We start from the raw sequence: 13,028 nt of genomic DNA on the forward strand, positions 1-13,028 counted from the left end.
CATGCCTGTCATGAATGTCCACTGGACATTACCTATCCATCTTCAAGGTCCCTTAGGGCAACCTGTATGGGCAACAGGCTGCATACACTACTGAGAAGGCTGCTGTTTGCAGCTGTTGCACACTGGGGCCCCATGAGAGATGGTGTTTTTAAATGGACAGTCATTCAGAGTGAAAGTATGAGCCCCGTCACCAGCACAAGGCTACACATGATCTTTCCCACCTTCTGCTCCAACCACACCGGTCCACTTGCTTTCTGCTGATGGAGCTGGTCCAAGCCTCTTCCTGCCTTAGGGCATTTGCTTCAGTTGCTTCCCCTGCCTCCAAACTCTTCCCCAGATAACAGCAAATCCCTGCTCTCACTTCCATCTGATCTTTGCTCAGGGAGACATTCTCTGACCACCTTTTATAAAATAGCAGTTTATAAAACTCTCCATTCTTTCTCCCTTTGCTTTGTCTCCATGGCATTCACGACTACCTGGCACAATATGAATTGATGTGTTTGGTAGCCATTTGTTGGTCCTATCAGAGTGGAAGATCAGGAGGGCTTTCCCACAGTGTCTACAACTATGCCTGGTGCAGTCAACCCTTCATGTCTTACCTCCGGCATCTGCTTATTCTCATCAGCATGTCTTAGATTTCTCTAGACTCAAACCATCATGAAATCAATGCTGTTTTCTTGCTTCTGGGTCCACACCTCTACTTCCACAGTCTCTCTTCTGCATCACAGACCTCAGTTTAAGAACCTCTGATCTAATGGAGAAGGAAAATATGAACTACAGAGGTAGTCATAGGATTCACGGTATACATTAAAAGAATGTCAAGGGATAAATAACTGAAGAAAAAAAAAGTAAAGCTATGTGGTTTATATAGAGAACCTCCTAATCAGAAACAGAGTTGAATGAAGCCTACTCGTTATCAATAATACATTTTAGTTTAAAAGAGCGCTAATGGCTGGTGTTCAGATTGGGCCCATAACTCGAGTGAGATTCAAGGATACACGGAAACTTTCATAAGTAGTTTCCGTGTGTAAGGCACATTATGGACTTAAAGGGGCTTTATAGATTCCACTCTTTAGAATTTTATGTTAATGATATGGTGCATTCTTATTCTTCAGTAAGAAATCCTTGGAAATAATCCATTAAACTTCATCTTGATCTTGTAGAGTAATTTAATATGTAAGATTAAAACTGTTCTTAGATTCAATGGCAATTATAACAGGTCTACTTCTTTTAGAATGACCCTGATCTGCACTCAGAGCTGTAATTATTTGAAACCACTGGCCTCTTAGTTTCTATTTCTGACCAATTTTATGTGTTGGTTTTGGGGTGGGGGTTTCCATAAAAATCTTTAACAGGCTGCACCCTACTCAAATAGGTCATATTTGACCTATTTGGCTGTTAGATACTCATATTGGAAAACACAAGTGTCAAGTCAAGGGCTTTGAAGAGAAAAGATGCATGGGTGAAGTAGGGGAAAAGGAGAAGATGACTTTTAAATCTGTTAAATGAGTATTCATTGAGCATCTTCTATGCACCAGCACTGCCTGAGTAACATACAAAGATAATTAAGGGATGCTTCCTTTCCTTGAGGGAATCAATGTCTAGATTTTAAGTCTAGATGACGGGGGTTGTTGGCAGAAATGAAGAAGAAAGAAAGGGATACCAAGTGGATTAAAGATTAAAAGTTAAGACTTGGGCTTGTTGAATTTGAGATGAAAGCAATACATCCAAACGTTCGTTACCATGCTTTTGAAATGAGCCAGAAGTCTTATGGGGAAAATGCAGGGAATAAATGATAGACCAGCATGACATAGATGTAAAAAGTCTGTTTTCTATTGAGAAGTATACATTTGATACTTCATGGATGGGAGAAGGGTATTGGTTGTTTTTTTTTTTTTTTCCCCTCCTTTTTCCCAATTTAAGTTAGGACTTCTTGCCAAGTTTCTGCTTAAGAATTCTGAACTGAACTTCAAATGTTTAGGGGCTTCTGTCTTGAACACATTTGGAGTTGTGGCTTCTTGTTCAAGGAAGAAAACCCCTTCAAGTACATCAAAGAGCAGTGAGAAAAAGATACAGTGTGTTGACAATTTGTGTAAGGGCATCAAAACCAGAGATATTTCTCTGCTGTACACACATATTTCAAAGTTAAGGGGGGAAGGTCTCTGGTGAAAGGCTTCTGTTGCTGTGTTAAACCCCCAATACTTGGGAAATAACACAGTCATTTTACCAAAAATATGACTTGACTCACCTGGTAATTTCAAGTCAAGGTCTAGAGGATATTTTCTCTGGTAGGTAACCTTTGAATAATTATGAGGCGTCTCATTGCAGGGGCCAATTAAGAAGAGTCAGGGAATAGAATCAGGGAGAGGAATGTTGCCTGAACATCAGAGGCCATTTGACCCAGGACTCAAGGAAACTCCTTACAAATTCAGTTTCAGGCATCGTGGCCAGGATCTTGTGAGGGGATGATGTCAAAAGATTGCTTGTGTTGATTTAAGTCCCATTTCTCTCCTTCATCCTTTTGTTAAAGTGGGTACAGAATAAAACCCACACCTACAAGGGGTGAACCTACTATTAAATTCTTGATTAGAGGAGCCTGGGCATCACATTCACACAGATGGGGTCTGGAGCCCCAGTTGCATCACATGCTTTCTGGATGAATTCAGGTAGGTTTCCCCGCCCTCCTGAAGCTTCTGTTTTATTTGAAAAAGGTTGTTGCTTGAATGAATGAATGTTGGATATAAAATGCCTAGGAGATGACTTGATGCTTAGAAAGAGCTCAGTAAATGCCACCCCACCCCCACCTCCCCTTGTTGTTTCCCTTGGTGGGATAAAATAATCTAAAACCTAGTTCAGATTAAAATGAAGATGTCAAATTAAGAAATCTTGAAGGCAGTTATTTGTATGGTGTTCTAGCTCTGCCACTGTCAGTGGGTGTGACCTGAGGCAAGTCACTGACCTCTCTCACCTCCATTTTCTCACCTCCAAATTAAAGTTAACAAATGCTTGTAAATTGGAATAAGAGATCAAGTTAAACTCCTAGGCAGAGAAGAAGCAGATTTGCAAATGGTTAGGAAGGTCGACTCTAGAGTTAGGCTTCCTAAATTCCAACCTGGGCTCCGAAACTTACTTGTTCTGACTTTGGCCTAGTTACTAAAGATCATTGTGTCTCAGTTTCCTTATCTGCTAAGGAGGGATAATAATAGTAGTTTATGTCCCATAGATATAAAGAGTAAATCAGAGAATGCAGGTAAAACTCCTAGCATATGCCTAGCACATAATAAGTGCTCAATACATATCTTTAAGATCATAGGGAACTCTGTTGAAAACCTTGTGACTTATGACCAAAGACTATAGACTAAATTAGCAGAGAAAGTTTGAAGTGTGATTTTGAACTGCTCTGACCTAGATACCCTGAGTAGACCTTTCAGATTTCTGTTCTCTAGTGGAGAGCAGTGTTACTGGATTGTGTAGTGTTTGGGAACCATATGAGAAACAGCAACGACTTATATTGATCTTTCCTGGTGGCTCAGATGGCAGAGAATCTGCCTGCAATGCAGGGGACCCGGGTCCAATCCCTGAGTCGGGAAGATCTCCTGGAGAACGGAATGGCTCCCACTCAAGTATCCTTCCATGGAGAATGGAGAATTCCATGGACAGAAGAGCCTGACAGGCTACAGTCCATGGGGTCACAAAGAGTCAGACAGAACTGAGTGACTAAGTACACAGTGACTTATATTGTTAACATGTCAGCTCATTCCTCAGCCTCTCTCTCTATGGAGCTGGCCTTCCTTGGAATAGACGGGCCTCCAAAGCAGAACCCTTGGGAGAGTGTTTGGATTGTTCTAGTTTGGAATAATTTTATCTGCAGCTTAAGAAACCTGCCCTATAGTAATCCTCAAGACTTTCAAGCCCTGACAGTATAGAAGATCTCAATTGAATACTGCTGTTGAGTAAGCAGAATCTGAAATGCTTTGTTTCCAATTCTGTTGCCCAAATAAACTTACATGAGGTTCAGACCTGAATTAGGCAGTAAGAGTTGCCGGCCATGTCTCCTTGTGCAGCCTTAGTAAGGGTGGAAGTGCTGTCCTTGACATCTCTGTGAATGATGAATCCAGTTTGTTGCAGTTCTCTTTCTTTCTGCTGTCTAGAAACTTCTGTATAGAGAAGTTCCAAGGAAGGAACGTGGCTGTGGTCACCCGCAGTGCAACCAGAGAAAAGAGGGCATAACCAGGGCTAGACTGAGTCCTTTAGAACAGGGGTCCCCAACCCCTAGGCCATGGACCAGTACCAGGCTGCACAGAGGAGGGGAATGGCGGGCCAGAGAGCAAAGCTTCATCCATATTTACAATTCTTCTCCATTGTTCTCCCCCAGATGGGACCATCTACTTGTGGGAAGACAAGCTCAGGGCTCCCACTGATTTTGCACTGTGATGATTTGTATAAGTATTTCATTATATATCACAATTTTGCACTGTGATGATTTGTATAATTATTATATATCACAATTTAATAATAGAAATAAAGTACATAATAAATGTAATGCTTGAGTCATCCTGAAACCATCCCCCCAACCCTAGTCCATGGAAAAATTGTCTTCCGTGAAACCAGTCTCTGGTGCCAGAAACGTTGGACACTGCTGGTTTAGAAGACTTATGTGTTAAAAATATGTGTCCCACCTCCACCCCTACCACTATTCCCTACATTATATGCAATGAAAAGCAAGTGTAAATTATAAAATTGGTCTTGTTCAGTTGCCTGATTATGTCTGATTCTTTGCGACCTCATGGACTGCAGCATGCCAGGCCTCCCTGCCCCTCACCATCTCTCAGAGTTTGCCCAAGTTCATGTTCATTGCATCAGTGATGCCATCCAGCCATCTCATCCTCTGATGCCCTCTTCTCCTTCTTCCCTCAATCTTTCCCAGCATCAGGGACCTTTCTAATGAGTCGTCTGCTTGCCTCAGATGACCAAAATACTAGAGCTTCAGCATCAGTCCTTCAGTGAATATTCAGGGTTGGTCTCCCTTAAGATTGACTGGTATGATCTCCTTGCTGTCCAGGAGACGTTCATGAGCCTTCTCCAGCACGACAGTTCAAAAGCATCAATTCTTTGGCATTCTGCCTTCTTTACAGCCAGCTTTCACAACTGTACTTGACCACTAGGAAAACCATAGCCTTGGCTATACAGACCTTTGTCAGCAGAGTAACGTCTCTGCTTTTCAACACACTGTCTAGGTTTGTCATCACTTTCCTGCCAAGAAGCAGTCGTCTTCTGATTTCATGCTGCATTCACCATCTGCAGTGATTTTGGAGCCCAAGAAGAGAGAATCTGTCACTACTTCCACCTTTTCCTCTTCTATTTGCCATTCAGTAATGGGATCGTATGCCATGAACTTAGTTCTTTTATATTTAGTCTTGAGCCGGCTCTTTCACTCTCCTCCTTTACCCTCATCAAGAGGCTATTTCCTCTTCGATTTCTGCCATTAGAGTGGTATCATCTGCATATTTGAGGTTGTTGATGTTTAGCCTGTCTATCTTGATTCTGGCTTGTAACTCATCCAACCCGGCCTCTCATAATGTGCTCAGCATATAGGTTAAACAAACAGGGTTACAGCAGACAGCACTGTCGTGTACTCCTTTCTCGACCTTCAACCAGTCAGTTGTTCCGTACAGGGTTCTGACTGTTGCTTCTTGACCCACATACAGGTTTCTCAGGAGACAGGTAAGATGGTCTATTGTTCCCATCTCTCCAAGAGCTCTCCTCAATTTGTTATGGTCCACACAATCAAAGGCTTTAACTTAGTCAAAGAAACAAAGATAGGTGTTTTTCTGAAATTCCTTTGCTTTCTCTATAGTCTAGCGAATGTTGGCAATCTGATCTCTAGTTCCTCTTCCTTTTCTAAACCGAACTTGGACGTCTGGAAGTTCTTGGTTAGCATAATGCTGAAGCCTAGCATGCAAGATATTAAGCTTGACCTTACTAGCATGGGAGATTAGTGCAGCTGTCCAGTGGTTAGCACATTCTTTGGTACTCCCCTTCTTGGGAATTGATCCACTGGAGGAGGGAATGGCAAACCAGCCCAGTATACTTGCTGTGAGAACATCATGAACTATATATAAAAGGTCAAGTTATAAACTAAGTGTATCCAAATCCAGCAAAGTTCTGATTTTCCATGATGATTTTAAAATGTGTCTACACATTTTTTAAAAAATCCCTGTTTTTGATGCTCAGTGCAAATGTGTACCATTCATCATCAAACCTTGACTGGTTATCCAGGTGATCCTGACCTTGGAATCACTATCCAGAGACAGTGTGTGAGGTATCTGGAAAACGATTGTCCCTCTGATAAATGATTATAACTAACTGAGTGGGTCATTTATTAAATGTTTGTTTTCCCCAAAAGAAGGACAGAGATGGCAGGAAATAAGGGTGACATCTCCCTAGGAGCACTAGTCCTCAGCAGAAATGGCACACATAAGCCTTTGGAGTGGGCAAAGAGTTCAGAACTCTGGAATTAACCTCGTAACTGGTTGCCTCTACTCTAGTCTGACTTCTTTCCAATAGACTGTATTGTTGCTGGAGTGATATCTTTTCTTAAAATGTGACAGTGATAATCTTCTATTTAAAATGCTGTATGTGAAGTCTCACTGTTGCCTACAGAATAAAGAGAAACTCCTTCCTTTGCACCTCAAGGTTCTTTTCAACCACTTCTTCCTACCTGTTGCGTTCTATTAATATCCCTCCCTATGGCCCCAGTTGACCCTCTGCTCTAGCCATGCACAGATACCCTTCCTAATCTAAATTATTTCCATTGCTTGCTTCTCTGTTCCATTTTCATCCACCTGGTAAACTCCCAGTCATCTCTTAGAACCCAGCCCGTATGTCCCTTCCTGTGGCCTGACTTCCCTGATTCTCTACATGGACTTTCTCTCCTTCGTGCCCTCAAGCACTTGGTTTGAACTCTGTGATCACACTTATGCTACAGCCTTTCAGACACGGTGGTTTCCATGTCTGTATCGTCTTTGCAACTGTGAGTTCCTTGAGGGCTGGGACCATGCCTTTCCACTTGAGTGTCTTCGTTGACTTTACAGTGCCCAACACATAGTAGATGCAGAAGAATGTTTGCTGAATAAATGTGATAACTAGTCATAAACTGTCACTAATACACTAATACCTACTTCCATGAAGGCAGAAACAGTGTAGCTGGCGCTCAGTTGAATGAATGACTGAGAGAATGAAAAGCTCATAGAACTGTTAGGAAAATCAGAATGAACACCACAGAAACTTTGTGAACCATGAATAGGTGGGCCTGGGCAAGGGGCTGTTACTGTGATTGCCATGAGCACAGTCCCCTGGTTTTCATAGCAATGTGACCATGTGCAAAAGGCCATAGGCACCAGCTTCCACCTGCCTGACTGTCACCCCAGGTAAGGAAAAGGCAGTGTTCCATTGACTGGATGTGTAATGGGGTGACAGTGAACCTGCTGCTATTTCTTTCACAGCTTGTGAAGGCTGTAATGAAAAGATCTGAGAGACCCTTTCACCCTGGTCCTGGAAGAAGAGTGTCATAAATGTCCAATTTGCCACTGATTGCCACATTGGCCCAGGGATTCCACAGCAACAAGTCATTCAAATACAGCTCGCTAGAAGTACACATGTTGGAAAAATGCCTTAGTCTCTCTTATTTCTCTGACTGAGTAGAAAAATCTGAATAACTAAAACCACAATTAGTGAAGCAACTATTCTAGGGTCTCAGAGTCAGACGCAAGTGAGCAACTAAACACAGCCACAAACATAAGAGTGGGTGTGTTGTCCACATTTTAGGGAAAACGGAGCTCAGTCAGGTTAAGATATTTTTCCTAAATCACTCTGTGTATCAGTCAGGTTTCACTATACTGTTGTACTGAGGTAATAAACACCACCAGTGTCTCACTGTCTTGGAACAACAAGCCTGCAAGTCTCAGTCATATTACATTCCTAGTGTAGGGTCTGAAAGCAGCTTTGACTTGGCCCTGTGTGTCTTCTTTGTTCCAGAACCCAGGCTGAAAAATAGTCCTGATTTCGGGTATATTATTCTCATGAGGGCTTCCCTCATGGCTCAGATGGTAAAGAATCTGCCTGCAATGTGGGAGACCTGGGTTCGATCCCTGGGTGGGGAAGATCTCCTGGAGAAGAGAATGGCAACCCACTCCAATGTTCTTGCCTGGAGAATTCCATGGACAGAGGAGCCTGGTGGGCTACAGTCCATGGGATTACACAGAGTGAACACGACTGAGTGACTAACATTTTCACTTTTATTCTCACGAGAGAGATAAAAGAACAATGGCCCACCTCCCAAAGGCTCTTGAAGCTCTTCAGTTGTGACATCCGTTACTTCAACACGCAAGTCCTTGGCCAGAGCAAGTCACATGGTCAAGCTTGTAGTCAAGAGGATAAGTGAGGACTTCTCCCATAGAGAGACACCCAAGTCCCATGGCAGTGGACAGGAACGAATGATTGAGAAAGAAATAATTAGGGTCAATAAGAAAATCACCTAGTAAGTCACAGAGCTGAGTTTAAAACTCAAGTTTTTCCTAATTCAAATTCCAAGTTCTTTCCACCATACCAAGTGATCTCTGGTGGGAACCTCACTGCAGATTTATTGACTTTGATGACAGGAGCCCTGAGTAGAACTCTAAGGTTTGATTCCTGAAAGTACAGGAGAAGGAAGAACTAAGGACCCATCTTGTCACTTAAGAGAACAGGATTGCAAGTGCATGTCAGGGAAGTCTGCACCGTTGTCTGTCAATATAATTGGCATGAAAAACCTACGCTCTCTCTGCAGCCCTTACTGCTCGAGTAAATCTCCCACTGTACCTCCCATTACCCCTCGCTTATAGCACCGATTATTCCTTTATTAGAGCTCAGCCACAAGTAGGCCATGAATTTTTATGGCTTTTCCGGATCTCATAAGGCAATGAGAATCATCCATTTAAACACAGTCGCTAAAACCACAGGTTTATGACCTGATGTAGCATTTCACCACCATTTAAAAGAAGCTGCACCCACCCATCCCTTCTTGGAACATTTTGTCTCCTCCTTGAAAGAAAGAAAATCCCAACTTCTCACTTTCAACCCCTTTCCCCCGCTCGGTGGTTCCCTTGAGAGGTGGCCAGGTTGAAATGCCACTATTGACTAAAGTCTAAATGCCCCATCTTTGGGAATCACTTCTACCTAGGGGGGAAATCACTGCAAACTTTTCCCAGCCTCTTCCAGTTCCTCCAGTTCCCTTGGAACATTTATTCTGTTTAATCAGTGTGTGCCTTCACTGGGCAGTTTATTCACCAAACATTAACTGTGTAACTACTATATATCAACAGTGTGCCAGGCATGACTGAACTTGTGGTCACGTTGCCATGGGCTACCTTTCTGTGAGGAGACAAGGAATGAGAGAAAACACTGCTGATTCTTGAGGGACTTCAAAGCAATTTCATGTGCACTGTCTTGTTTGACTATGTCCATGACCTTCATCATTGTCCAGAGTCATCTCACCTTGAACATGGTGCAGCTAAAATGTCCTTGAGTTTTGTCTGGAACTCAAGAGTATGGCTGAGCACCGTTGGGTGTGTGGCTGGAGCTTGGAACCGGAGCTTGGTTCCATGGAGAAAGAAACTCGATCTCCAAAGCAGTTCAATTTCTGAAAATAACCACTGTATTTGCTGCTAGCAAACTATTTCGAAGAACATCCTGCCATCAAGTTAACTACTCTTAGCTTCCACATAATGAGATTCTTTTCCCCTGAGTTTTCCCCCCATAAATTAGAGACATTCATATCCATAGTTACTGGACTTTTCCTTCTGGATTTTCACAGATACTTTTCAACTCAACATGTCTCAAAGCAAATTCATTCTCTCTCACATCTACTTACTCTTAAATTTGCTCATCATCTTTTCTTTCTCTCTTGGTCAGTGTGCAAATCATTTACTCATTCATCTGCTTTTGTAACCTGAAGACAGCCTTGATTCCTTATTCTCCTTTATCTGCCCCAGTCAGTCAGTTACTGAGCCCTGCCTTTCTTGCTTTCTTAGCATCTTTCAAATAAGTAATGTCCACTCCATCAGTGCTGCCTCTGCCTCTCCTTACCAGGATTCCTACAGCACCCCCTCCAACTACGGTTTTCTTGCCTCTAGGCTCATCCTCCTCCCGCCCATCTTAATCAGTATTTCCAGAGTGACCTTTCTGCACTCAAATCTAATCATGTCACTCTCCTCTATAAAGCCTCCATTGGTCCTTCAGTGCGTCCAGCAGAAAGGCCACCTTTTCCAGCACAGAGCAACAAAAGCCTAATTAGAGGCTTCCCACCTCCCACTTCCTAATTCCTACCCCTCAAAATGTATGTTATAAACAAATTGTGTCAACTTCCATGCCTGTTTCTGGAAATGAGCCTCCATGTCCCCCCACATATGCTATACTGCCTCTCTTTGTCCTTCTAGAAGACTTCTATCTACCCCTAAAGGCTCAATTTGAATCTTCTTTGTGAAGGACACTACTTTACCATCTCTTTAGGGCAACAGATCCCTTCTGCCTTTGAGCTTTCATGGCAACTTGAACCTCACTTAATTTTCCAATTTTTCATCTCCTCTCCTAAACTGCCAGCTCAGTGGAACACGTACCGTGTCTTATAAAACACCCTTTGTTTTCACTGCTTGCTTAGACCTGTCATGACCTTTATCTGATTGCTCCTTCAATCCTGTTAGATAGGCCCCTCTTATCCCATTTTACAGATGACGGCCAGGTTTAGCAAATGTAACAAGATTGTGCAGATGGTGAACGGAAGGTTCGGAGGTCCAAGCCAAGTGTCCCCACTGCCACACACTCTTTGCTAATAGATGTCTCAGTAGCAGCAGTTTCTCCTATGTGGACAGAAGGGGCTGAGCAGAAGGCTTATCTGGTTGGAAAAGAAGTCTACCCGACTTGCCTTAAAGCTGTACTTGCAAGACAAGTATAGAGGTTGTGTTTGGATTGTGTTCTACATTGCTGCAGAGAAGAAAATGGCAACTCACTCCAGTACTCTTGCCTAGAAAGTTCCATGGACAGAGGAACCTGGTAGGCTACAGCCCTTGCGATCGCAGAGTCAGACGTGAAGGAGCTAATACGTGTGCTACATTGTTGTAAATATTGTAATGTTTTCTGAAGTTATTTTTATCTCATACATGGTATTCAATTGAGAAAATTTGAGTTACCTATATTAAAAGTCCTGTCATTGTTGTACTCATTTTTTTTTTTTTCTGTTTTTGGAAGGAGGTTCCAGCCAGCAGATAAGAATGTGGGGAGGGCCTTTGGCCTCTTTGGTGAGGCTGCTCTTAGCCTCAGAGCATTGCCAGGCATAGAGTGTAAGCCCAGCCTGAAGCTCAAAGTGTGGTGGTGTTCAGTCGCTCAGTTGTGTCCGACCCTTTGTGACCCCATGGACTGCAGCATGCCAGGCTTCCCTGTCCCTCACCACCTCTAGGAGTTTGCCCAAGCTCATGCCCACTGAGTCAGTGATACCATCCCACTATCTCATCCTCTGTCGTCCCCTTCTCCTCCTGCCTTCAATCTTTCCCAGCATCAGGGTCTTTTCCAATGAGTCAGTTCTTCACATCAGGTGGCCAAAGTATTGGAGCTTCAACTTCAGCATCAGTCCTTCCAATGAGTATTCAGGGTTGATTTCCTTTAAGATTAACTGGTTTGATCTCCCTGCTGTCCAAGGGACTCTCAAGAGTCTTCTCCAGCACCAGCACTGAAATGCTTTCCCTTAGGGAAATACCTCAGGTTCTGGCCTCAGGCTGATTGCAAGTGGATGTCAGATGTGGCCACATTTCTGCTTCTAAAGAGTAAAATTGCTGCTAGTTTTACTTATTCTGTGGATCAGTGACTCCAGGATAAAGACAAACATGTGGCAAATTCCTTGCAGAGTTTAGAACTAAGAAACTGTTTCTCCTAAAGATATGCTAATCTTTTCTCATAGCAAGAGTTATGGAAACCAGTAGAGCCCAAACCTGGGCTATGAATCAGAATTGCCTGAGAAAGTAATAAATACACTGATTCCTCCATCCCACCCCTGGAAATTCTGGTTGAGAGACCTGGAGATGGGCTAAGAAATACTGAAGACAAGCTTGATTCTTGAGCTCTTTGTGCTGATTGAGCCAGGGTTGCAGCAGTAGCTTCTCACAGTTTTAGAAATATTTGTATGTTGTTCAGTCACCAGGTCATGTCTGACTCTTTGAGACCCCATGGACTGCAGCATGCCAGGCTTCTCTGTCTGGAGAAGTGAAGAAGATTCTTAAATATCCCGGAATTTACCCGAGTTCATGTTCATTGAATCGATGATGTCATCCAACCATCTCACCCTCTGTCACCCTCTTCCTCTGCCTTCAATCTTTCTCAGCATCAGGGTCTTTTCCGGTGCTGTCTGCATCAGGTGGCGAAAGTATTGGAGCTTCCAAGTCAGTCCTTCCAATGAGTATTCAGGGTTGATTTCCTTTAAGACTGACTGGTTTGACCCTTGCAGTCCAAGGGCCTCTCAAGAGTCTTCTCCAGCACCACAGTTCAAAAGCATCAATTCGATGGCACTCTGCCCATTTTATTTTATCTTTTAAAAAAATTTTATTTTATATTGGAGTAAAGTTCATTAACGATGTTGTGTTAGTTTCAGGTGCATAGGAAAAATGGTTCATATACATATGCTATATCTATTATTCTCAAATTCTTTTCCCATTTAAATTATTACAGAATATTGAGCAGAGGAAGGGATTGTTGACTAAAAAAATGTGCAATGTGAGAGCTGTGAGTTAAGTTTTATTTGGGACAAAATGAGGACTGCAGCCTGGGAAATGGCACCTCAGAAAGCTCTGAGAAACTGCTCAAAAGAGGTAGGAGTGAATGACACAGTGTGTATGTGATTTTAGTAAAGGGGGAATACATGCAATCAAGCACATATTTTTTTCTAGAAAGTTTGTTGAAGTTTCTTCTGGTCTCGTGAAGCTTCTGCTAGTCATGAGAAACAA

At 42.8% G+C, this 13,028-nt stretch overlaps 1 protein-coding gene and 1 non-coding gene across 2 annotated transcripts in view; one reads left to right on the forward strand and one right to left on the reverse strand.

Moving 5' to 3' along the window:
- Window positions 1-13,028, forward strand: part of MARCHF6 (membrane associated ring-CH-type finger 6) — a 101,114-nt gene that overhangs the window by 60,900 nt on the left and 27,186 nt on the right. The gene's annotated exons all lie outside the window — the stretch shown is intronic.
- LOC122454655 lies at window positions 35-168 on the reverse strand. The gene has a single exon (XR_006273472.1). It is a non-coding gene; the product is annotated as a small nucleolar RNA SNORA70 (small nucleolar RNA).

The sequence above is a fragment of the Cervus canadensis genome, chromosome 16 (genome assembly GCF_019320065.1).
Source record: "Cervus canadensis isolate Bull #8, Minnesota chromosome 16, ASM1932006v1, whole genome shotgun sequence".
Classification (NCBI taxonomy): Eukaryota; Metazoa; Chordata; class Mammalia; order Artiodactyla; family Cervidae; genus Cervus; species Cervus canadensis.